At 32.6% G+C, this 26019-nt stretch overlaps 1 protein-coding gene across 1 annotated transcript in view; it reads right to left on the bottom strand.

Annotated features, from left to right (window-relative positions):
• Nucleotides 1-4990: 4990 nt before the first annotated feature.
• The window catches only part of LOC126892761 (basement membrane-specific heparan sulfate proteoglycan core protein-like), a 262493-nt gene continuing 241464 nt past the window's right edge, over nt 4991-26019 (bottom strand). Inside the window, exon 8 of the mRNA XM_050662444.1 lies at nt 4991-5323. The gene's annotated coding sequence lies outside the window, so the exon portion shown is untranslated. The remainder of the gene's footprint in view (nt 5324-26019) is intronic.

Here is a 26019-nt window from a genome sequence, read left to right as displayed (position 1 = left end):
AAATTAAGCTGTGTGATTAAATCCCCAGAGGATTGTGAAAAACTACAGTACGATTTAAATAACTTGTTAGAGTGGTGTAAAAGAAATCAACTAAATGTAAAACTATGACTTTTTCCCGTTCCAGAAATGCTATTGTTTTTGACTACAATATTGGTCACTATACTCTTGAAAGAACTTCCCTTTTTAAAGACTTGGGGGTCACCCTTGATACAAACTTACAGCTTTCTCATCATCTGGAGAATGTTGTTAATAAGGCTTTCCAGATGCTTGGTTTTATTAGAAGATGCACCCAGGACTTCACAAATATTACAGCTTTAAAAACCCTCTACTGTGCCTTGGTCCGTCCCCATCTTGAGTATGCCTCCTGTGTATGGTCTCCTTTTTATGTAGTGCATACTAATGCTCTTCAGTTAGTTGAACATAAATTTTTAAAGCAAATTGCCTATAGACTCAATATCTTGGACAACTGATGATGAAGATATTCTTAATATCCTGGGTATGGCACCGGTCACTGCTAGTCATAAGAGAAGGGATCTCATCACTTTTTACAACATCCTACATGGAAAAACTGGAACTCCAGAGCTTCTTCAAATAATTAATATTCATGTCCCACTAAGAACAACCAGGGCTACAGTTAGTTTCCATTACCCAATCCACCGTACTAACTATGGTCGTAACAACTTCCTCACTAGAACTGCCAGACTAGCAAACCAGAACCTTAACATTGACCTTTTTCAAACTTATAGCAAGTTGCTGAGTCAGGTTTTAGTAAACATTAACTAAGACTTATTGTGCTGTAAAAATAATAATAATAATAAACTCAAAAGTGACTTGTCCGCTTATGTCCTCCGACCACACTAATTAATGTCCTTAGGTATGATTATTTGTGTAATTTGTATTGGTAACATATTTTATTTATATTGATACTAGGTATTTTTTGTTCTCTATATTGTACGTAATTTATATTTTAATCTATTGTTTTTTTTTTCTGTAAATGGTCGTAACCGTATATAAATAAAAAAAAGAAACCCTGGAAAAAATGAACATGACACATAGTAGCAAAATAGCATGGAACCTTGTAAAAAAACTTAGCGGTAACCCAAAAGAACATAAACCACCTTGCAAGGTTATAGCAAACCAAATTGCTACTCAACTCCTTATGAATGGAAGAACCAAGAACACATATAAAGACCCATATACTAGGAGAGGATTGAATCAGGAGACAGACCACCTAGGAACTCCTTTTACACTAAAAGAACTCCATGACGGTATGAACAGGTTAAAAAACGGGAAAGCTGCAGGTGTGGATAATATATGCAGTGAACAAATAAAGCATCTAGGCCAAGGAGCAAAAATGGATCTTGCAACTTTACAACACGTGCTGCAAAGACTGCAAAATTCCAAAATCATTGAGAAAATCTAAAGTGATAGCCTTGTTAAAACCAGGAAAGGACCCAGAAAATCTGGCCAGCATCTCATCCCACAACAAGGAGGATTCAGACCCGGCAAATCTTGCACCGGTCAAGTCCTAGCACTAACAGAACACATTGAAGAGGGCTTTGAAGAAAAACTTATAACAGGGGCTGCTTTCGTAGATTTGACAGCAGCCTGACACAGTAGGGCACAAAACATTGCTCCGCAAATTATAAGACACTCTCAATGACCACCATCTGGGTAAGGTCGTATATTCCTTACTGCAAAACAGACGTTTTTTCGTTGTGCTGGAGGGCAAAGTAAGTAGGTGGAGAGTCCAAAAGAACGGCCTCCCACAGGGAAGTGTTTTAGCAGCAATGCTTTTCAATATAAATATATACAAACGGCCAACCTACGCCGACCGAAACCAAGCATTTCCTCTATGCTGACGATCTCGCAATATGTGCTCAAGGAAATAGCTTTGAAGAAGTGTAGGAGAGGCTCGAAACTACCTTAAAAACAATGACAGTACTATCTGCAAAATTCCCCGAGACCCAATCCCTCTAAAACACAAGTCTGCACCTTCCACCTTCGCGCAAAGGAAGCCAAGCGAAAACTCCAAATTGTGTGGAATGATAATATACTAGAGCACACAGACCAACCTATATATCTTGAAGTAACTCTGGACCGGTTCCTTACCTACAAACATTGCATAAAAACAAGAGGGAAAGTAAGAACTAGGAACAGCATACTCAGAAAGCTAACGGGAAGTAAACGGGGTGCATGTCCTGGCGTCTTAAGAACAACGGCACAGGCACTGTGCTTCTCAACTGCTGAATATGCATACCCAGTTTGGGGCAGATCTACCCACGCTAAATGAAACATGCAGGATAGTAACGGGGTGCATGAAACCAACACTCTCAAGCTTTATAAAGCAGCGGGTTTTGCAGAACCCTCAACACGCAGAGGCGTTGCAGAGCACATTAGAGAAAATCAAACAGATTGCGGACGAGCGGCATGCCCTATACAAAGCTCGAACACCACGAAAGCGACTAAAATCCAGGAAAAGCTTCCTTGGAACAGTGCAGGATCGCCTGAGTATTTTCCTCTTCCTCAGGTCCAATGGAACGGCCAGTCTTTAGACTTTAAAACTTGGAAAACTATGAATAGGATAAAAACGGGGATCGCTCCAGTGAAATCAAACATGGTAAAATGTGGGAAAATGGACTAGATTATGTGAACTGTGACTGTGGAGAAACGCAGTATATGGAACATCTTTTTACATGCAGAAACTATCGGTGTGCCCTATTCTAAGATTTGTGACTCGCCAACGAACATGGAACCGACGAAGCCCGATACTGGGCCGAAATTTTATAAATGACATGTCCCGACACGATAAAATAAAGTAGTTCGTGGATTTTAACAATCCTCATATTTAGGATTTGGGGCGACACCATCGATTACCGCACCGGGTGTCACCCATACTGACCTAAAGGTACCAGAAAAACAGTTATGAGAAATTTAAAAAATAATCGTAACAAATATCAAAAATTATATAATTTTGAAAAAGTATAATTTGCTTAGAAAGAGCCGTATAATCTTATACAGTAGACCATTTTAAAGATAATTGACTTCGCTTTCTACTAAATGTACCATTGCATATACATAAAGTTGCGTAGAAAAAATTACACGTTTGCGAAATAACAAGGAAAATGACCCAAAATCGCTGTGATTGGCAAACTTGAAAAATCATATTGAAGAAACTATAAATCCAAAAGACTTTACCAAACGTCATTTTAAAGAGGAAGGATGGAAGTTATTTTTCTGTGAAGCAATTGAAGAAACTATAAATCCAAAAGACTTTACCAAACGTCATTTTAAAGAGGAAGGATGGAAGTTATTTTTCTGTGAAGCAATGCCTATACTTATATCCTCGTGGAAAAGTTATGGGGCAAAATACAAAATTACTTTCGTTTGTGTTTTTTTTGCTTTTTAATATATTTTTGTAAAAAAAATATGTTTGAATTTAAAAGGTGATATTTCGATAGTACATTTAATCTGGAACAATTTTTCTGTAGACGTGTTTGTACCAAAAGTCCATAGAACTCACCCTAATGCACCCTGGGCTTAGGAACTAATTCACCCCTTTCTCAAAAACGCACCCCTTTAAATGGTAACACTCCGCGGTTTTTCCATATTTAGAGGTCCATTGACCATATGAAACAATAAAACCCCGTTAACGTTGTAGTTTCTTTCAGCTCTCATAAGATATTGAACATAATCAATAGCCAACAGAGTTCCCTAGCAAACTATTCTGCGGCTCTACTCTATGGACTGTCCAAGACGCTCACCACGTTTTTTCTATATACATATAGGTACATCTATAAATTATGATTGAAGTTGAAAGGGTAATTTTAGTTTACTTTATCCCAATGATGAATTAGAAAAATGATCCAAACCTCTATAATGAATAGGTAAAGAAGAATAAATGATTTGTAGAGCAGCGTATGACGGATAATCATACACCTAATTTTAAATTGAAGATATGTATAACTGAACAAAAACTGAAACCATCAAGGTCACTTGCACCGCATCAACGAACGTCTGCCATGTCTTCTCTTTGTGGTTGCAGATAAATCGGTTTTACTGTATGGAGGAATGTGATGAGGGTTTTTTTGACATTAAAACACCACGCTCGTCAGACGGGTTGGCGAGTTTTCATTCAGCCGCCCATTCTGGGTCAGACGCTGTTTTAAGCCGCTCATTCTGCCATGCATATCGTCCGCCATGCATATCGTACCGAAGGTGTTCTTCTCCGCCATGGCTGCCGTTGTGGACTTCATCCGTAACCCTGGACAAGGGACCCTAAACAGGTACTAGTTTCCCGGGTCAGGAAACCCCTGGAATCTACGGGTGGCAGGAATTGATTCATTTTCCCTGATAGGACTATCCAAAGGAGTTCCTACCCGCTACCGAAACAATAAAAGAATCTACCATATAAATTTTTCTATGACACTGTATGTGTACCTTATTGGATATACTTACAACACAAGTTAATTGAAAAACCATTCCTATTTTGATCACGTTTCTGTTCTCAATTCAAAATCCACAAACCATTTTTAAAATAGAAACTTTTGACAAATTACAAATAATCTGATACTGCCTGACATGAAAAAACTGGCATTCTTTTCAGGTCAGATTTAGATGACGAAGTACTTTCGATTGGCTTGTAGAATATTCTTAAAATAATTAAAAGTTTTTGTTTTATAATAATCATAAATTGACTTTTCAAATTTGAAGTCAATGCTAAGCTAATGATTATTACAAATAAATAATATATGCAGAAGTCATCCTTGGTGAAAATCCGTGATGTTGATCTACCCTTTTTCATGTCATAAAAAGGCAATAAATATCTTTTAGTTGGTGCTGACAGAGGCGTTTGAATTTCACTTATACTCCTTTTTGTATGATTAGCATTCGATTTGTTAAACAAAAACTTGTTAGGATATCTACTCCTTGAACGTTTTGAGGAAAAAAACTTGATAAACCTGGAACGGGGTACAAAAAATAATACAAAAACAACATAAACATTTAATATTAACAACACTTTAGAGACTGCATTACTTTATTTATAAATTAGATCAAGATATTGAATACTGTTCGCCAATGACTTTTTTTTCTTAACACAAGAAGCTATTTCTGTTTTTGTTGTCTTCTTGTATAGATATACATATTCGTTAGTTTCGATCCGATAAAAAAGACCGAACTTAAAACTGCATCTTCGGCAGAAAAGCTTTTCTGGCAAGCTGAAAATCAAACCCCATGGGGTATTTGTAGGCTCTCTTTAATAACCAAAATTCCATTTATATGTATCCAGACACTTTGGGGTTGCACTGCTTCTCCTCTTAATCTAGAAAAAAAAATAGAATTAGAATAAATCAACATCTATGTATGTTTCAAAATAATATTAAAAAATAAAGATTAGTGTAAACAGGATCTGACTAAAATGTTAATGTTGATTTATCAGCACATTTTTGGAAATGTTTTTAAAACATTTCGTAATTTTATAACTCTTAAACTTCAATGGCTGAAGAAGTGACGAATGTATGGATTGAGAAGCATAAGCCATTTTCAAGATCATTGCCTATATAAAGATAATATAAAGCAGAAGAGTTTTAAAAAGATTTTGAAATGCTTTATGAGTGTTATGTTAAGGATAGTTCCTTGCTACCAGTAGAATAAAAAAATAAGGTTAACACGTTAATCGCCCAAATGAAGCGAAAAATATCCCACCCCCAGGCCCAACTTAGTTTTTCTAGTAAATCATTAGGTTTTTACACTGGATATGATGTTCTGGCTGTTATAAAGTGCTAGGTCAGTGGTCGGCAAAGTTCGGCTCCGGAGCCGCATGTCGCTCTTTTGTTCCTTAAGTGCGGCTCTGGCACAAAATATCCACGGAAAACGCAATATTTTTATTTAAAAAACTTGGTAGGAAAAACATTATATTTTATTCTGATAAATTAGCTTTTATCAAACTTACATACCTACTTTTAGACCAGGGCGCATCTGTAAAAATATTAGTACATTTGGACGTTGAGAGGTGACTCAAATTTTGTTGCAGAAATTGCTTGAAAATAACTCATATAATAATATTTGAGTTATCCTCCCACTCAAAAAGGTCCGGAACCAGATCCATTTAAATAATCAAAATGTCAAAAAATTAAGGAAAAATTTGATTTTTTTCTTGGTTTTTTGATTATAACTTTCAAAGTATTCATTTCCGAGAAATGTTGTACTGACATAAAAGTTGCGTAATTAAATTTCCTACAATATAGAATTGGTTGAAAATTTAAAAAATAGTCACCCTAGTTGCAAAATAGCAATAATCGTGAAAAAAACATACAAAAACAAGTATTCGTATTTTACGTTTTTCAACCATTTCTACTACACTTAGGACCTTCATATTTCACCCTGAAAAGCTTTATGATACAGTAAAACAATACTATAAATTTCATTAAGATCGGTTCAGTAGATTTTGCAAAATAAATTTTGAAATCCAGCTTTCGTAAAAAATATTCATTTTTTCAAAATGTTACAGGAATGAAAATAAAGCAGATAACAAGTTGAAAATTTTTTTGCGTATAGAAGTGTACTGTACCTTTCATTCGCAATTTTGCAAAATTAAAATCAATTAACACCACGGCGTCAGGAATTTTTTTAAATAAACATTAATTATTGGTGCTACGCGCAGGAAAGCGGAGAGTTTGCTCTGATTGGGCATTCCAATGACCTTTGATAATGATTGATACATTTTAATTTTTATTACATTTCGATATAAATAAATAAATTTGTTTATTGCAAAATAAAAACACATACTCTATCCTTTGAAATAACACTTTTATTAGCAAAATCTTTCTTTGTTCATATATTTTAACTTAAATAATAAAAGTTTATTATTTTTAAACATATGCAATTGTTTAAACAATATTTCACAAACAATAATAAAATTAGTTTGATTTTTGTGGAATTAAAATATTAAAATACAACAAAATATAGAGTAAGAAAATAATATATTAGATAAAGATTGGAAGAAATTTTGGTGGAAATCAACTTGTGTGAATCGAACACCGCTGTCCTGCGCGTAGCACCAAAAATTATTGTTTGTTTCAAAAATTTTCTGACGCCGTGGTAATTAATCGATTTTAATTTTGAAAATTGCAGATAAAAGGTACAGTACACTTCTATAAGCAAAAAAAAATTAACTTGCTATCTGCTTTATTTTCAGTCCTGTAACATTTTGAAAAAATGAATTTTTTTTGCGAAAGCTGGATTGCAAAATTTATTTTGCAAAATCTATTAAACCGATCTTAAAGAAATTTACAATGTTGTTTTACTGTATCATAAAGTTTTTCTGAGTGAAATATGAATGTCCTAAGTGTAGCATAAATGGCTGAAAAACGTAAAATGCGAATACTTGTTTTTGTATGGTTTTTTCGCAATTATTGCTATTTTGCAACTAGGGTGACTATTTTTTAAATTTTTAACCAATTTTATATTGTAGGAAATTTAAATACGCAACTTTTATGTTAGTACAACTTTTCTCGGAAATGAATACTTTTAAAGTTATAATCAAAAAACGAAGAAAAAAATCGAATTTTTCCTTCAATTTTTGACATTTTGATTATTTAACCCGCCATTACACGCGCTATGAGGGAATCCCTCACCATATTTGTTTATAAGCAATGAAATTGTGTAAACTAATACGATAACCTTAAGCACCCAGGAATGCCTTTAGCATGGTTCATGAGAGGGTATGAAAAAATTATAGAATATTTCAGGCGGTCAGTGTGCTGTGTGATAGTTGAAAGAAGAGACATCCCTCTTCAAGTGAGGGAATTCCTCACTGCGCGTGCAATCACGGTGAAATCACGTTTCTGTTATCTCAAAGAAACTTTTAGGTGTTTATTTAATATTTAGGTAGTTTTAATTAAAATATTATAGTTTGGATTAGGTTAGGAACAGTGGCACACCGAGGGGGCTTTGGGGGTTAAAATCCCACCCAGAGCATATAGAAATATATATAAAAGAAGGTAGGAAAATGTAACTTGTCTTTCACAAATAATACAAAAAACTTTCGGTGCCCAAGCAAACCCCCCTCCCACCAGAGGAAAATTCTAGGTACGCCACTGGTTAAAAACCCATTTTTAAATTTACCTATTCTAATTGGGAAATAAGCCACAATTTAACTTGAAAAATTAATTTTATCGACGTCTCGAATTCCACCTCGGACGTCGTTATCAAAATACAAAATATTAATAGTTAATTACATAAATGCCACAAAGAAATAGCTTCAGAACAGTTGTTAATTTTAATTTGTATTTTTAGTAAAATGAATTCGCGTAAAGAACGTTAATTTCTTCAGTGGCTTGCTGAAATTGAAAATTAAGAAAACTTGCTTTTGATCTATATTATTTTTACTTTTGTTTTGTTAAATTAGTAAAAAAAAATTGATTTACGAGTCTTTCTATAATATGTGAGTACAACCCATTTTATATTTATACATGTTGACATTCATTCTTTCTCGAAATAAGTCGAATTTATGTAGGTGAGGGCGACGCTAATACGCGTGCAACCACGTCACAATAGAAGACGCGTGTAACGGCGGGTTAAACAATGTTCCGGACCTTTTTGAGAGGGAGGATAACTCAAATATTATTTGATTTATTTTCAAGCAATTTCTGCAAAAAAATTTGAGTCACCTCTCAACGTCCACCTCAAAACAGATAGCCCTAGACTATTTAGCATTTGTCAAAAATCCTCTTAATGCTATGACAATCGAGTTGGCATTTATTCCTTTTAAAATTGACATTAATAGCTTTGATATACAATTGCTGGATTTAAAAAACAAGGAGGTATGAACTCTAAATTCGAATGTCTTTCGTGTTGAATTGGAAATATTGGAGAAGAAAAAATGTTCAAAACACAAGTCATTTTCTTTGAATGACTGACCTTGATCCTTATGACCAGCTAAAAAAGCTCACGTCGCTGTTCTTTTCCTTTTCAGTTCTACATATCATCATAAAAAAATTGAATTTTGCGCCAAAAATTTTGTAAAAAATACAGTGTTGTAGGAAATAAAACACTACAAAATGAAAGAAAATTGAAGTTTTATGATGATTAGAAACGAAGATATCGCAAAAAACGAAAAAACACGTTTTAATTTTTTGGAGGGTTATGGATGGGGCTTGGGTTGGTGTTTAAATTTTTTTTTAATGCCTACCCCCTAATTTTATAACATTGTGGTTTTTTTATTATTTTTTTAATATTTCTGGGAGCATTTTTCACTATTTTAACCGAATGGACCATTTGGTTTTTAATAGTTTGCTGACCAAGGAGATTTGGCTCCCAATTTATTTTAAATTGTTGTAATGTTTATATTTTGCTCTTTGGCTAAAAAGTTTGCCGACCACTGTGCAGGTTAAAAAATTGAAAATGACGCCCTACTTATGGGTTTCAGATCCTCTGACAACCGAGCGCCGCGAAACCAGAATATCGGTTGTCATTTTTTTCGAATTCTAACAAGTCTGTGTGTGCTAAAATTGCAGATGTTTTGTTTAGTCTACAATCCATTCGTTGAAACTTGTCGGTACTTTAAGGAAAAAGTAGAAAAAACAATCCAAAGGATGTAGAAGCCCAAAAATTAAATAAAGGACACCTTTACGCAAAGGAGAGTAATTCAGAAGTAGGTGTTTTAAAATGGCGGGATAAACGTGATAGTCTTTGCCTAACCTTTCCGTGGCCGTGCGGGGCAACTTGGTTACCCCAAATGCGGTTTTGTCTTTATAAATTTTCAAAACATTTTTATTTATTTTTTATCCCTCCAGGTAATCTTGAAAAATATATTACTAAATCGTTTTTTTATAAAAATTATCAAATATAATTTACACTTTATACTAAAATTGAAATTAACTCCTCGGGGCACACAGTGCCAGAAACTCCTGCCAGAGACATTCAACAATATACAAGTCGAAGATGCAGCTTTTGTGCCAGGACACGTGATAGAAAGACTCAAATATCATGTAGTACATGCAGAAAACCAATTTGTACCATACATCGAGAAGAAAGTAAAACATTTTCATGCCCTGACTAAAAATCAGGAATAAAATCAAATTGTAATTACAGGTAAAAATAAAAAAAATGTAATCTTTTTAATAATAAAAACAAATTATTTCAGTTACTAGTGCCTTATTATATAACTTTCCAAACAATAATGTAAAATTTAAATGAATTATTAAAGTATTTTAGTGGGGTAACATAGTTGCCCCGCACGGCCTGCAGCGTAAGTTTTTATAGCACGGTTCCGGAAAGGTTAAGCACTATTCATACTGACACAACCACTAAATATACAAGAAGAGGAGCAGACCTAGAATAGAAAATCAATCTCTTATAGTTGACTATAATTCATGTAAGTCATTCATAGATCTATCCAATCAGTTGAAATCATATTCTTCCCCTTTGCGTAAAGGGATTAAGTGGTATAGAAAACTTGCATTTGAAATATTACTTGGCTTAGCAGTAGTAAATTCTTTTATAATCTACAAAACGGTGACAAATGCCAAAATATCAATAACGGATTTTAGACAAAGAGCATTGCTCTAAGTATGGAGAGTGGCGGAAAATGATAACAGAAAGCATATTTGACATGAAGTTGCTTCAAAAGATCGTCGAAAATGTGTAGAATGTTAAGCGAAAATAAGCGCTGAAGAAGGCAGAAAAACAGCTCAGAAAAAGGGACCAAAATCAAAATTTTCACGTGATCCATGTAATAAGTTTTAGTGTTTGTTTTGTCTTTTTGATGTTCACCATTATTCTGTATAATTAATAAAAACTGTTTGTATTATTTAATTAAAATAAAAATATTTTTTCATAAAACATAACTTTAAAAAAAAATTAATCATAATAAACACATAAAATGTTCCGAGCTCATTCGCTAGTATTGCCTGCCAGGCCCCTCTGTAAACACTTTCATATAGATAAATGTGTTTCGAAGCACTGCAGTTAGGTTACAGGCTTTGATGTTATCGTTAGTAGTAGTAATAATAATAATGATATCTTATGGCATTTTTGCCGGGGAGATCCTTTCGGATTGTTCCGGCGCCATTTACATCTTTAACCCTGTTTCAAGTAACTAGTGTCGATGTACACTAGCCCAGGGGACCGACGGCTTAACGTGCTCTCCGAGGCACGGTGAGACGGCTCGTATCATTTTTATAAATGAAAAATTGTTTGTCTCTGGCAGGGCTCGAACCCACGTGCACTGGCGTATGAGTCCAGCGATTATGCCGTTACGCTACGGCCAATCACTACGCTAGTAGTGAAGGTTGTCCTATGGGTGTCGGGGCGTACACGACCACAGGATCTGAAACACAAATGTCGAGTGTCATGGCGATTAACGTGTTAATGACAATATTTAATTGAAATTGATCATAATTTCAATTGAAAATACGTTTAATTTGATGTCTCGATTTCCACTTGGAAAAATTTTCTCGGAAATAATATGATGTATGGAAAATAAAAAAAAACATCGTATCTAGGCCACATATTTCGAAACGATAAATACTCTCTGCTATACGTCATCGTGCAAAAAAGAGTAGAGGGGAAAAAGGCTTGAGAATAAATAAGAAATCTTGGGAAGAAAGAAGAAATCTTGTCTGAGGAATATCAGAGATTGGACTGTGTTGAACAGATATTTCACGTTGCAAAAGATAAAGAAGCGTTTAAAGAAGTGATCGCACACGAAGAAGAATGGAAAATAATATGAAATAAATCAGATGACAAAGTTATCAGAAGTCATCGCAATTCCGAAGCAACAGCGGCCAAAAAGATGCGACGAATACTGATTCAATGTGTCAAATGAGCCACATTGAAAATTACTCTACACAATATTCAAGGAAGAATAAGAAGTCATTGCGAAAGAGACGTAGATGAAACCCAGTTTGGGATATAGGAATGCACGATTTAGGCACCCGTGAGCCACTTTTTGACTTAAATGGTACTTCTCCAAATATGTCAAGACCAACGTAAAGATATTTATTTATGCGCTTTCATCAATTAAAGAAAGGTTTTCGTTAGGGTAAAACCTGAAACGCATTTGGACATATTAATAGCCAAATGCATTGATGGTGGTGTATACCATATTACTCTGGGCTAATTAGCAAAATTCATGGAAAAGTTATTTACCAGCAATTTTATTGCTGGAATCGAATTATAAGATCCTATATATTAATAATATAGGTATGCAAAGTCCGCAGATAGTGTGCTACTTTTTTTATAAACAAAATGGCGCCGACAAATTGTATTTTTTTCAATTATTGCTCTATACCTCCGAAGATTTTAACTTTACAACAAAAACACCCAAATAAAAATTCACCGCAATTAAATTCTGCATAGAGATATGTTTTTCACGATTTGCTCCGACGAAAATTTTCCTCGGAAAATGCGGGTTTTCCTAACAAAAACTCTAATTTTCAAATAAAGTTTTATGTAGGTAATTATTAATCAATAATTAAATACCTTAGTGACATCAGTGTTCTTGGTGTAGATTGTAATTCCAGAAGCCGGTGAAAATTAAACGAATATTTTAGCAACAATTCAATTGTTAATTAACAATTTATGATCGCAATAATAACCAAAATAATCATGATACATTGATCAAACTTATAAAGATTATAAAGATGAGATGCTTATTTAATACAAGAATAAAAAACCGCTAAACGCCGTAAAAATGAGTGGCGCATAAAATATTCCAGCTACAAAAGATCTGATATGAATGTTACGTGGCGCGAAAATGGATTTTCATTTGATGCAAAACAAAATTCTAGTTTTATTTTAAAAGATTTTTCCATAATATTTGCTAAATTTGAAGTAAACGAGCCACAAAAGAGTAACTTTGATACAGTTTGAATTTTGAAACTCTTTTGTGGCGCGTTTACTTCAAATTTAGCAAATATTATGGAAAAATCTTTTAAAATAAAACTAGAATTTTGTTTTGCATCAAATGAAAATCCATTTTCGCGCCACGTAACATTCATATCAGATCTTTTGTAGCTGGAATATTTTATGCGCCACTCATTTTTACGGCGTTTAGCGGTTTTTTATTCTTGTATCAGGAGTTTTTCAAAGTTATTTATAAATTAAATGTATGAAGTTGAATGCAATGTTCCTCTATTACACGTCAAGCTTTATAAATGGTCACCTTTGTTGCATTATCTCCCAAATCATCTAGTGTCCATCGAATGTACACTAGATTTTTTTCTATTCGAAATAGATTGAAAAAAAATATATATTGAGATGGCCGGTAAATGAAGTCGGATTGCCCGTTGCCAGATCAAATTTAGCGTCGTAACCACTACAACTCATAAACCATTTGGGGAATAATCGTTAATTGGATTATACTTTTGTATCTTAATAACTTCTCTAAACGGCTTAACCGATTTTGATCAGTAAACATGAGTTTGAAACGTATTGACCAGTAGTATCTGATGGATCTAAGGTCAAGTATGATAACTGAAGCTATTAGGTACAGGAATTATTTAGCTTTCGAAACCGTTTTTCCCACAGAAAATAGATTTTATCATATTTATGAAGCCTATAACCTAAAAATTTGAATTTTCCCGGATATGAGGTATACATCGTTAGATTCGTCTTAAGTCCTTATACAAACGCTAAGTTATTGGCACAATTCGTACGTTAAAATGTTGAGTAATTGTCGAAAAACCAAAATTTTCAAAGTTTAGTTGTTCAGTTTTTCTGCTATACTGAGCCGTGTGTATGTCTGATCCTGACGGCTTGGACACCATTTAAAAGCTTAAGTCAACACTATTGATTTGATATATTTGCGGTTCTCATGCCTCTTCTTGATCCGAATATATATACCCCCAAAAAATATGCCGTTATGTACTTACAAAGTCCTATAGCTGGCTTATGGGTGGTCAAAAGTCACAAACTACTCCGGTTCTAAATCGGCCCTGACCCCCTCTTTAAATACAGAGAAAAAATATAAAATCGGTTTAACTTTCAAACACACATACATACATATCCACAAACATTTTCCCTTTTTTAAATAAAAATTGAGTCACATTTCTAAGCTCTATAACTTTTGAATGGTATAACCGATTTTCAAAATTAGACATGCGTTGGAAAGGTAATGATCAGTTCTATTAGAAACCGCAAAGGTTGGACTTAAATTTTAGAAGTTTTTGGGAGTTTTGGGGACCAGAACGAAAAACAAACCCTAAATAGGAAGGGCCGTAAAATCGACACCCTTGGACCAAAATGGATGGTTGACATATGAATGGGTGAGTCTTTTTCTGAACTTCAAGATGGGAGTTGGCACAATTTTCAATTCAGTCAGATTTAGAAAATTGAAAATTTCGTGTATGTAATAGTGTCGCGTGTAGGGGGTGTATTTCTGCGCCACTCGCGAGAACTGCCATTATCTGGTAATCTTTCCGATATAAAACTAACAGCTTCGATAACTAATAAATCGAAAACTATTAATTTTATCAAAAAAATGAATAATGAACATTTTTTGTTTATAATTAATATTTTTACCAGCATTTGCGGTCAAAATTTAAAAAAAAAATTTCCACCCTCGAGATGAGGTGGCAACTACCCCCTTGGTAAAAGCGTCTTTCGGCATCATATAGATTTTGATCCTTGGGCTATCCACTACTTATTGTCAAATTTTTAAACAAATCTATCCATTCTGTAAAAATTGGGAAGTGAAAAATTTCAGTTCCTGGACTAATTATACCTTTGGAGCTCTATAATTTCTGAACGGCTTACCTGATGTTGATCACTAAACATGAATTTGAAACGTATTGACAAGTAGTATCTGATGCATCCAAGATCGAGTATGATAACTGAACGTATTACAGGAATTATTGAGCTTGAAAACCCGTTTTTCCCATAAGAAATAGATTTGATCATACTTATGAACCCTATAACTTAAAAATTCGAATTTTCCCAGATATAAGGTATACACCGTTAGACGCGTCCTGAGTCCTTCTACAAACGCTCAGTTATTGGCGCAATTCGTAGGTTGAAATTTTGAGTAATTGTCGAAAAACCAAAATTTTCAAAGTTTAATTTTTCAGTTTTTTGGCTATGGTGAGCAGTGCGTATGTCTCAGCTTGATCGCTTAAGGGCCATTTGAAAGCTTAACTCAACCCTATTAATTTGGTGTATTTGCGGTTTTCCTGTCTTTTCTTGAACCTAAGATATATACGCCCAAAAAATATGCTATTTTGTATCTACTTAGTCCTCTAGCTAACTTACGGGTAGTCAGAAGTCAAAAATTAGACCGGTTCTGAATCGGCCCTCGCACCCTCTTGAAACACAGAAAAAAAAATTCAGATCGGTTTAACTTTTCCACATACATACATACATACAAACATACATATCCACAAACATTTTCCATTTTTTAAATAAAAATAGAGTCATATTTCTGAGCTTGATAACTTTTGGATGGTACAACCGATTTTCAAAATTAAACATGCGTTGGAAAGGTAATGATCTATGCTATCAGAAGCCGCAAAGGTCGGGCTTAAATTTTTGAAATTTTTGGGAGTTTTGGGGACGAGAACGAAAAACAGGCTTTAAATGGGAAGGGCTGTAAATTCCACACCCTTGGACCAAAATGGAGAAGTAACATATGGATGGACGAGTCTTTTCGTAAACTTTAAGATGGGATGTGGCCCAATTTTCCATTCAGTCAGGTTTAGAAAATCGAAAATTTCGTGTATATATAGTGTCGCTTGTAGGGGTGTTGTGCGCCACTGGTGAGAACTGCCGTTCTCTGTGGATTTTATCGACAAAATATAAATTTTTCTTTTTTTTTTGCATAATCTTTAAATTTTGAAAAAAAATAGTTATAATACGCTGGAATTATTAGTAAAGTACAAAGAAAGGTTATTTACCAGCAATTTTATTGCTGGAATCGAATTATAAGATCCTATATATTATTAATATAGGTATGCAAAGTCCGCAGATAGTGTGCTACTTTTTTATAAACAAAATGGCGCCGACAAATCTTATTTTTTAAATTATTGCTCTATAACTCCGAAGATTTTAACTTTACACCAATAACACTCAAATAAAAATTCACCCCAATTTAATTCTACATAGAAGCATGTTTTTTCCGATTTGCTCCGATGAAAATTTTCCTCGGAAAATGTGGGTTTTCCCAACAAAATCTCGAATTTTCAAATAAATTTTTTGGGCCAGTAATTATTTATCAGTAATTATATAGCTTGGTGAAATAAAAGCTTTCTTGGTATAGATTATAAATTCAGAAGCAGGTGAAAATGAAACGAATATTTTAGCAACAATTCAATTGTTAATTAACAATTTACAGTCGCAATAACAACAAAAATAATCATGAGACATTGATCAAACTTAGAAAGATTATAAAGGTGTGATGCCTATTTAATATTTTGTCGACAAAATATAAATTTTTCATTTTTTTTGCATAATCTTTAAATGTTTAAAAAAAATTGCTATAAACAAATTAACATTTCTCAGAAATTGTTTATTATATTCTAATTTTAAAAAATACTTAAAATGCGTATTTCATAGGTCTTGAAAATGAATGCTTTAAAAAAAATTTCCAACCATTTGCAAAAAAGTTATTAAACAGCAAAGTAAATATACGATATCTCCGTTGTTGATAATTTGTTTTAATTGTTTCAAAGCTTAAAAGTGAGTCTATGGTACAATCTAATTACTCACAAAGAATGTCAAAAATTAGTGCAATGGTTATCTTTTAATCAAAGATTAAAAATACTTTTTTTTGTAATTTTTAGCGCAAAAGTAGGCCTGATACAGAGTCGGAGCTAAAATGTTCACTCGAAGCGACTGACACGCAGCATACATTATTTATAAAAGTGTACGTCTCGCGCGGCCTGTCGTCGCTCCGAGTGAAAATTTTAGCTACAGTACTGTATTATTCTACTTTCGCGCGTGTAAATTACAAAAGAATATATTTACAATATTTAATTAAAATATAACCATTAAACTGATAATCGATATTTATTTGTAAATAATTAGCTTGTACTTTAAACTCACTTCTACGCTTTGAAAGAATTAAAAAAATATATAAACACCGTAGAAATCGTATGTTTATTTTGCTGTTTCATAACTTTTTTGCAAATGGTTGCAAACAAGTTTTAAAGCATTCATTTTCAAGATATTTGAAATGCGCATTTTAGCTATTTTTTAAAATTACAATATAATAAAAACTTTCTGAGAAACGTTAATTTGTTTATAACTATTTTTTTTTTAAACATTTAAAGATTATGCAAAAAAATAAAAAAAAATTATTTTGTCGATAAAATGTTAAATAGGCATCTCATCTTTATAAGATTTCAAAGTTTGATCAGTGTATCATAATTATTTTGGTTATTATTGCGACCGTAATTATTAATTAACAATTGAATTGTTGCTAAAATATTAGTTTAATTTTCATCAGCTTCTGGAACTATAATCTAAGTCAAGAAGGCTTTTAAGTCACCAAATTATTTAATTATTGGTAAATAATTATTACTTATCTAAAACTTTATTTGAAAATTAAAGATTTTGTTGGGAAAACCCGCATTCTCCGAGGAAAATTTTCATCCGAGCGGGAAAAACACGTCTCTATGCAGAATTTAATCACGGTGAATTTTTATTTGGGTGTTTTTGTTGTAAAATTAAAATCTTCGGAGTTATAGAGCAATAATTGAAAAAAACACGATTTTCGGGCGCCAATTTGTTTATAAAAAAAGTAGCACACTATCTGAGGACTTTGCATACCTATATTATTAATATATAGGATCTTATAATTCAACTCCAGCAATAAAATTGCTGGAAAATAACTTTTCCAAAAAATGGCCTATTCTCCGATAATCAGCCAAGACTATATATAGTATGTAACATATACAAAACTTATACATATTGGAAGCAGTTCTATGAGTCGATCGGAGATTAATCATTAAGCAACGAATGTTCCATTCAAAAAGGCGTCAGACAGAGATGCATTCTATACTCTGTTAATTAATATCTACCTGGATATGATTTTCAAAAAGGCTTTGGAGTGAAAATCAATAATAAACTGATTGATCTTGATACGCTGAAGAAGCTGTTGTTGAAATTCAATAGGATTGTCGGGGTATCACTTAAAAATGATAAACTCTGGAGGGGCCTGAGACAAGAGACGAGTGTAGTTCAATGGTAGCCTTTACATTTTTAAATAAGAGAAAATAAGGACTAATAAAAAAATATGCAGTGCTGAGCGCGCTAACAACCGGCAAAATAACGCAAAAGATGGAAAACAATACATTGTGAAATAAAAAGAGATGAAACTAGTAGAGGTAGAAATTATCGACATAAACGTATAAATTAACATTACATTACATGGTTTCCCACCTTTAGACGTTTTTGACAGGACTATTTTATAAAGATCTCCTGTCACAGTGACAGTTATCATACACCAAAGATGGGAAACTATGTAATATAATGTTAATTTATACGTTTATATCGATAATTACCACCACTACTAGTTTCATCTCTTTTTACTTCACAATGTATTGTTTTCCATATTTTGCGTTATTTTGCCGATTATTAGCGCGCTCATCACTGTATAGCCGCTTGCCATCAAGTATTTACGAACTACAAAATGTCTGCCCTGAAAATCCTATTGAATTTCAACTTTAAGAGCCTTCGAGAGTTGACATGACAGGCAAAGAAATAGGTCTAAAAATGAATCGTTTCTAGGACAAAATTTATCATATTCAGTCGCCAATTTCACGAGAATGCTTTGCTACAGATAGGTAAACAAAACATTAAAAGAGATACTAACTTTAATTAACTGGGATGCTACATTACAGAACAAATAGACCCAAGTACTACAGGGTTGCGAAAAAGTCTGGCAATACCGTAATTTCTCGGAAACCGCTAAGACGATTTATATAGATTTTGGTGGGTATGGGTCTTCTAATGCGGCCGATGTTGTAGTGGTAATTACATTGTTGTCAAATCTTCCGTTTTTCTGAAAATCTAATAAACTTTCTTATTTCAAATGGAACACCCTGTATATTTTTTGCATTTTGAAGTCCTTAAGAAATACTTATTATTATTCATGTTATAGTTTCCTATACCTAAATGCCATAATTTCGAAGTTATTGCTACATTTATTAAAAAAAAATTAAGCAAATTATGAAAATCAGTTTTTTCGGCCCGGGTAGACAATATTTTAGGTTCCTTGGATTATTGAGAACAAAAAAGGTCCTCCGTAATTTTCCTATAAAGTTAATCGTTTCCGAGTTATAAACAATTTAAAACTGAAAAAAATTGAAAAATAACGATTTTCTAGGTTCAAAAACACAAGTAAAAAATATTATTTTGGAAACTACGAAGTGCCTAAATTCAAGTTCAAACCTTATTTTATCAGATACCGATAAGCAATTTGGCCTTATTTCATTTTAAAATATTGTATTTTAGTTGTTAATGTGGCCCGATTACCCGTCCTCTCATATGCGCTTCATTAATAATTTAAAAAAAAACGAATGTTTTAAAATAAAATGTGCCAAAAATTATTATAAGTCGCTGATGGAAGATTTAGGCTTGAATTTAGGAACTTCTTAATTTCAAAAAATATTTTTTTACTTCTGTTTTTGAACCTTGAAAATCGTAATTTTTCGTTTTTTTTTCAGTTTTAAATTGTATACAGGGTGTTTCATTGGGAAACGGAAATACTTTAATGGTGAATAGAGGTCACCGAGGCGATTCTAGATATACTACACATTTTGCTCTACCGACTTATATAACCGAGTTACAGGGTGCTTTATCGATTTTGCTCATTTATTCTATGCCATAACTTTGGAACCACCCTGTATATTTTTTGATATTTGGTACACTTATGTCTCATTCAAAACTCAAACGACCGACGTACTAATCACTGGAAAAATCCAGGTCCGGAATAACAAAATATTATAAAGTAATTGTGACCTTAAAACAATACCCTGTATATTCAAATTTTGAAAATCTGTTTGCATATTTGAAAGGAGCACAAAAAACTAAGTTTAATGGTTCACTTAAATTTTTCGGCCAGACAAGTTTTTGACTTTAATTTTGAAATTATATTGATTAAAAAGCAAGGTATTATTAACTTTTAATTATAAATTATTAAAGTTACTGAAAAAATGGTCATTTTTAAAATAATCAATAATTATTTACCAAATTGGAACGACCCAATTACTAAACAAAAACGACCCAAGTACAAAAAACTGTAATTAAAGGTTCATTTTAATTTTTTGCGCAGATTATTTAATTATATCAATTTTGAAATTTAGTCCATTCTTTCACGGTTTTTGCTCTAAATTTTAAAGAACTGCTTGGATTGACATGAAATTTGGTATACGTATAGCTTACATGTCAAAGAAAAAAAGTGATATTATGCCGATGTGTGCTTTTGCCCTGAAAGTGTGACTTTCACCCCCTCTTGGGGGTGAAAAAATATATGTCCAAAATAAGTCCAGAAATGGGTAAACTGACTAATTTTAAGTAACTTTTGTTCTATAGAGCTTTTTCGCCAAGTCAACACTTTTCGAGTTATTTGCGAGTGAATATTTTAATTTTTCAACAAAATAACCACATTATTAGACGGTTTTTCGCAAATAACTCAAAAAGTAAGTATTTTGTCGAAAAAAACAATCTTAGCAAAAATATAACCTATAAAAAAGTAAAAAAAAATGGTGTACGCATTAGGTCTCTGGATCTCGTAGAACCAGAGTTATAGCCAATGAAAAATAGATTCATAATCACCAAATTTCAAATAGAATATTTCGACGTGAAATATCCAAAAAAGCACTTTTTGGGGAAAACCCATTATAACTTTTTTAAAGTGTTTAAAAAAACTTTATTTCTGTGTTTACAAAAAGTTTCTAGCATTAAATTTAAGCAAGTTACGCTCAAAATAAAGTTGGTCCCTTTTGTTTTTGCAAAAAAAAATCGGGAAAACCACCCCCTAATTAGCAACTTAAATGAAATTAATCGTTACCGCTCCACAAATTATTTTACTTATGTTGTGTTTATATGATCTGTAAGTTTCATCGATTCAAAGTGCTTATTTTTAAAAAAATTTGGTTTCAAAATAAAATTTTGAAAAATTTGAATTTTAAAAATCATATTTTTTAAAATATGATTTTTTTTTTAAATTACTTAAAAATTGTTAGAGATACCAAAAATCTCGAAAAACAAAAAAAGTCAGATTTGCTTCCCTGAACATCATGTATTTTTTTGTTTTTCTGTTAGACAAAAATTGATTAAGATTTGGTGTTTCTAAATTTGCATACATTCGTGATCAGTGACTCGTTCAACCCCTTTTAACTACAGCCCTTTCAATAATAAGGACTTTGAACCGATGAAATTTACAGATTATATAAACAATATATACACGAGTCAAGAAACTTGTGAAGTCATAACGATTAAGTTCATTTAAGATACTAATTAGGGGGTGATTTTCTCGGTTTTTTTACCAAAACCAAAAGGGACTAACTTTATTTTGAGCGTAACTTGTTTAATTTTGATGCTAGAATTTTTTTTTATAAAACAAAAATGGAGCTTTTTTTAAACACTTTAAATAAGTTTTAATGAGTTTTTCCCGAAATGTGCTTCATTTTTGGTAATTTCACGTTAAAGTATTCCGTTTGGAATTTGACGAATATGAACCTATTTTTCATTAGCTATAACGCTTCTTCTACTAGGTGTAGAGACGTGATATATACACCATTTTTTTTTTAATTTACAGACTATTTTTGCTGAGAATGTTTTTTCGACAAAATACTATTTGAGTTATTTACGAAAAACCGTCTAAAAGCGTGGTTATTTTGTTGAAAAAATGAACATATTCACTGCCAAATAACTCGAAAAGTATTGACTTAGTGAAAAAACTCTATAGAACAAAAGTTACTTAAAATTATCCAGTTTATCCATTTCCTGACTTTCTTTGGACGAATATTTTTTCACCCCCAAGAGGGGGTGAAAACCACCCCCAGGGCAAAAGCACATATCGGCACAATATCACTTTTTTCTTTGACTTGTTAGCTATGTGTATGCCAAATTTCATGTCAATCCAAGCGGTTCTTTAAAATTTAGAGGTTTTGCAATATTTTACCGTTAAAGAACGGACTAATTATATTGAAATTTTAAAGAATTCTGAGAATAAAAACCAGGTATTATTACCTAACTTTTAATAATAATTTAATGTTAATGAATCAATACTTATTTTAAAAATACTCAATACATACTTATTTACTACGCTGGCTTCATGGATTCTCTGGATTTGTAGCTGTATGCACATCATTAAAAATTAGAATGGCGCGAACTGGGAGGTTTTAATGCTTTAGTAAAGAATTAAAAAACAGCCATATCTAATAAAACTAAATTCGTTTAAACAATTCAACATAAATTAAAAATATTTGAACTATAACAGTTGCTCAAAATGTGCGTCATTTTGTTTGATGCATTTTCTTGCTCCTTTTAAATGATTTCGAATCGATTTTCTAATTACATTGTTTTTAATTTTTCTGGCAGCTTCTTGTCACCTTGACATAATTAATCAATATAATTTTAAAATTGCCGTAATTAAATTATCTGCGCAAAAATTTGACATGCACCTTTTAACGCAGTTTTTTATGCTCTTTTAATATACGCAAACAAATTTTCAAAATTTTAATATACAGGGTGTTCTTTCAAAGTCACAATTACTTTATATTTTTTTTGTTAATCCGGACCTGTATTTTTCTTGTGATTAGTAATTGGGTCGTTCCAATGTGGTAAATAAATATTGATTATTTTTAAAATGCGTATTTATTCATTAACTTTAATAATTTATAACTAAAAGTTAATAATACCGGCTTTTTGATGTCAAGAGTTCTTAAAACATTCAATATAATTTCAAAATTAAAGTCATAAAATTGTCTGGCCGAAAGATTGAAGTGAACCATTAGACTAAGTTTTTTGTGCTCTTTTCAAATATGCAAACAGATTTTTAAAATTTGAATAATGAGGGTGTTGTTTTAAGGTCACAATTACTTTATAATTTTTTGTTAATCTGGACCTGGAGTTTTCCTATGGTTAGTATGTCGATCGTTTGGGTTATGAATGAGACATATGTGTACCAAATATCAAAAAAAATATACAGGGTAGTTCTAAAGTTATGGCTTAGGACAGAAATTGGTAAAATCAATAAAACACCCTGTAACTAGGTTATAAAAGTCGGTAGGGGCCAAAATGTATATCTAGAACCGGCTCGGTGACCTCTATTCACCATTAAAGTATTTCCGTTTCCCAATGAAACACCCTGTATAACTCGAAAACAATTAACTTCGAAAAATTACAAGAGACCTTTTTGTGGTTATTGTGGCTTATTTCCCATCGAAACTAGTTAATTGCAAAAATGCCACAAGAAAATAGCTTCAGAACAACAGACCTTTTTTGTTCTCAATGATCCAAAAAACCTAAAATAATGTCTACAAGGGCCGAAAAAATTGATTTTATAATTTGTTTTAAAAAAAAATTAATAAATGTAGCATTAACTCCGAAGTTATGGCATTTAGGTATGGGGAATATAACATGAAAAATAATCAGTATTTCTTAAGTACTTCAAAACAAAAAATTTACAGGTTGTTCCATTTGAAATAAGAAAGTTCATTAGATTTCCAGAAAAACGGAAGATTTGACAACAATGTAATTACCACTATAATATCGGGCCCATTAGAAGACCCATACCCACCAAAATCTATAAAAATCGTTCTAGCGGTTTCCGAGATATAACTGTGTTGCCAAACTTTTTCACAACCCTGTATAAATGAAATCAATGAAATTCTGTGACCGCAGCTTAAACCTAAAATTACGTCAAATAATCATGAAATGCTATATTTGCTCAGTGTTGTTACATGACACCGAGACCTGAACTATGAAAGGCTGATATTATCAATTACTCAGAGGCGTTTGAGATGCGATTGCATAGAAGAATGCTTCTAATACTCTTGACATCTGATACAGACCACCAAAGTTTTGTTAAATAGAGCAAATGCCACCCCTGAGTAAGAAGAACTATTAAAATAAGTAAGATTTCATATCCATGGAATGTTCTGAGTAGTATGGTATAACTAGACCCAAACCCAGACATCCAAAGTGAAAGTTATCCTCCAACACCAAATTGTTCTATATGGTCCACATATTGTTCAGCAAAAAGTTACACCATTTTGAGCGTCGGGTTTGGTGGTGGGGAGGGGGATTCGTAGTTTTTGAGGTTTTTCGTCAATATTTCTAAAACTATGCAGTTTAGCATGAACAAACATAATATAACATAATATAACATAACATAATATCTTATAATTGGTCCAAAAAAAGGCCTAACCCAGACATCCAAAGTAAAAGTTTTCGTCCAACACCAAATTGCTCTATATGGTCCACATATTGTTCAGTGAAAAGTTACACTATTTTGAACGTCCGGTTTGGGGGGGGTGAGGGGAAGAAGTCAGCAAATTAGTAGTTGTTTTACATTTTTCATCAATATTTCTAAAACTATGCTTATAGAGTAAATTATGTTCTATACACAAATTGTCTACATAAAATTTAAAACAAAAAAGGTCCAATATATAATTGTTATAAAATCAACAGTTCCAGAGTGACGGAGGGTGAAAATTGGAGGTTTTCGATACTTTTTTATATTTATTGGGAAATTTATAGTATTACTGATGAAGGAAATTTTATTGTAAATAAAATTGCTATTTTAGTGGCCGATGGTACGTTAGTGATAAGCCCTTGAAGAAATGTCAACCTCAGCACCCATAATCATCATTAATTGTCCAAATAATATAAAAAGTATTGAAAACCTCCATTTTTCACCCTCCGTAACTCTGGAACCGTAGATTTTATAACAATTACGTATAGGACCTTTTTTGTTTTAAATTATATGTAGAACATTTTTGTATAGAACATTGTTTACGCTAAAGCATAGTTTTAGAACTATTGACGAAAAACGTAAAACTACTAATTTACCGACTTCTCCCCCATGTCCCCCCTCAAACCGGATGCTCAAAATGATGTAACTTTTTATTGAACAATATGTGGACCATATAGAACAATTTGGTGTTGGAGAAAAACTTTTACTTTGGATGTCTGGGTTAGGCGTTTTTTTTTTAGACCAATTACACTATACTACCTCCGTAACTGTGGAACCGTTCATTTTAGAAGGATTATGCATAGGACCTTTTTTATTTCAAATTTAATGTAGAACATTTTTGTATGGAAGGTTGTTCATGCTAAACCGCATAGAATTTGGTGTTGGAGGATAACTTTCCCTTTGATGTCTGGGTTATGCCATTATTTGGATCAATTTTATCATACTATAGAGAAGACTGGTACCAAATGCTTCAGCTTGTCATGAAAGGTAAAATTGAGGGCTACAGACGAATTGGAAAGAAGCAGATGGCATAGCTCAAGAACATTCGGGTTGGAAAATTAACAAGGAAAACTTTCCTGTAGCTAGATTTTTAAATAAATATATATTTTATAAAGGATTTTTTTCATTAAAAATTTATTTGTTATTGGATCAGAATTCGCATTGCCGAACAACTATTTCGATCGCCAATGTAATTGCCTATATTGACCTATATTGCACTTCGACTTGTCCGTAGAATAGAGTCTGATGTGATAATAGAAAAAAATTAGGTAAATTAAATAAATCAGCAATGTGTTTTTCTATCTAACTAACTGTGTTTTTAAAATTTTTCTATTGCATTTGGATTGCAAGATATAAAATCGAATAACGTCCCATTTCTTGTTCACTACGAAGTAAAAGGAACTTAGTGAACATAAGATGTTGTGCCGAGGAATAGAGGTAAGCATGCGCTCCGTCTGATTCTCATTCCAGACGTTTTTGATTGGAGAGTGGTTGTGTTTAACTGAGTTCTAGTCCACAATAATTCTTTAATGTTATAGAAGTGAATCTAAACTGGTAATAATGAATAATAATATCTATCATTGTGTAAAATGTCA

Source organism: Diabrotica virgifera, chromosome 9 (genome assembly GCF_917563875.1).
Source record: "Diabrotica virgifera virgifera chromosome 9, PGI_DIABVI_V3a".
In the NCBI taxonomy this organism is placed as follows: Eukaryota; Metazoa; Arthropoda; class Insecta; order Coleoptera; family Chrysomelidae; genus Diabrotica; species Diabrotica virgifera.
The sequence above is the reverse complement of the archived record's forward strand: the minus strand, read 5'-3'. Positions and strand labels throughout refer to the sequence as shown.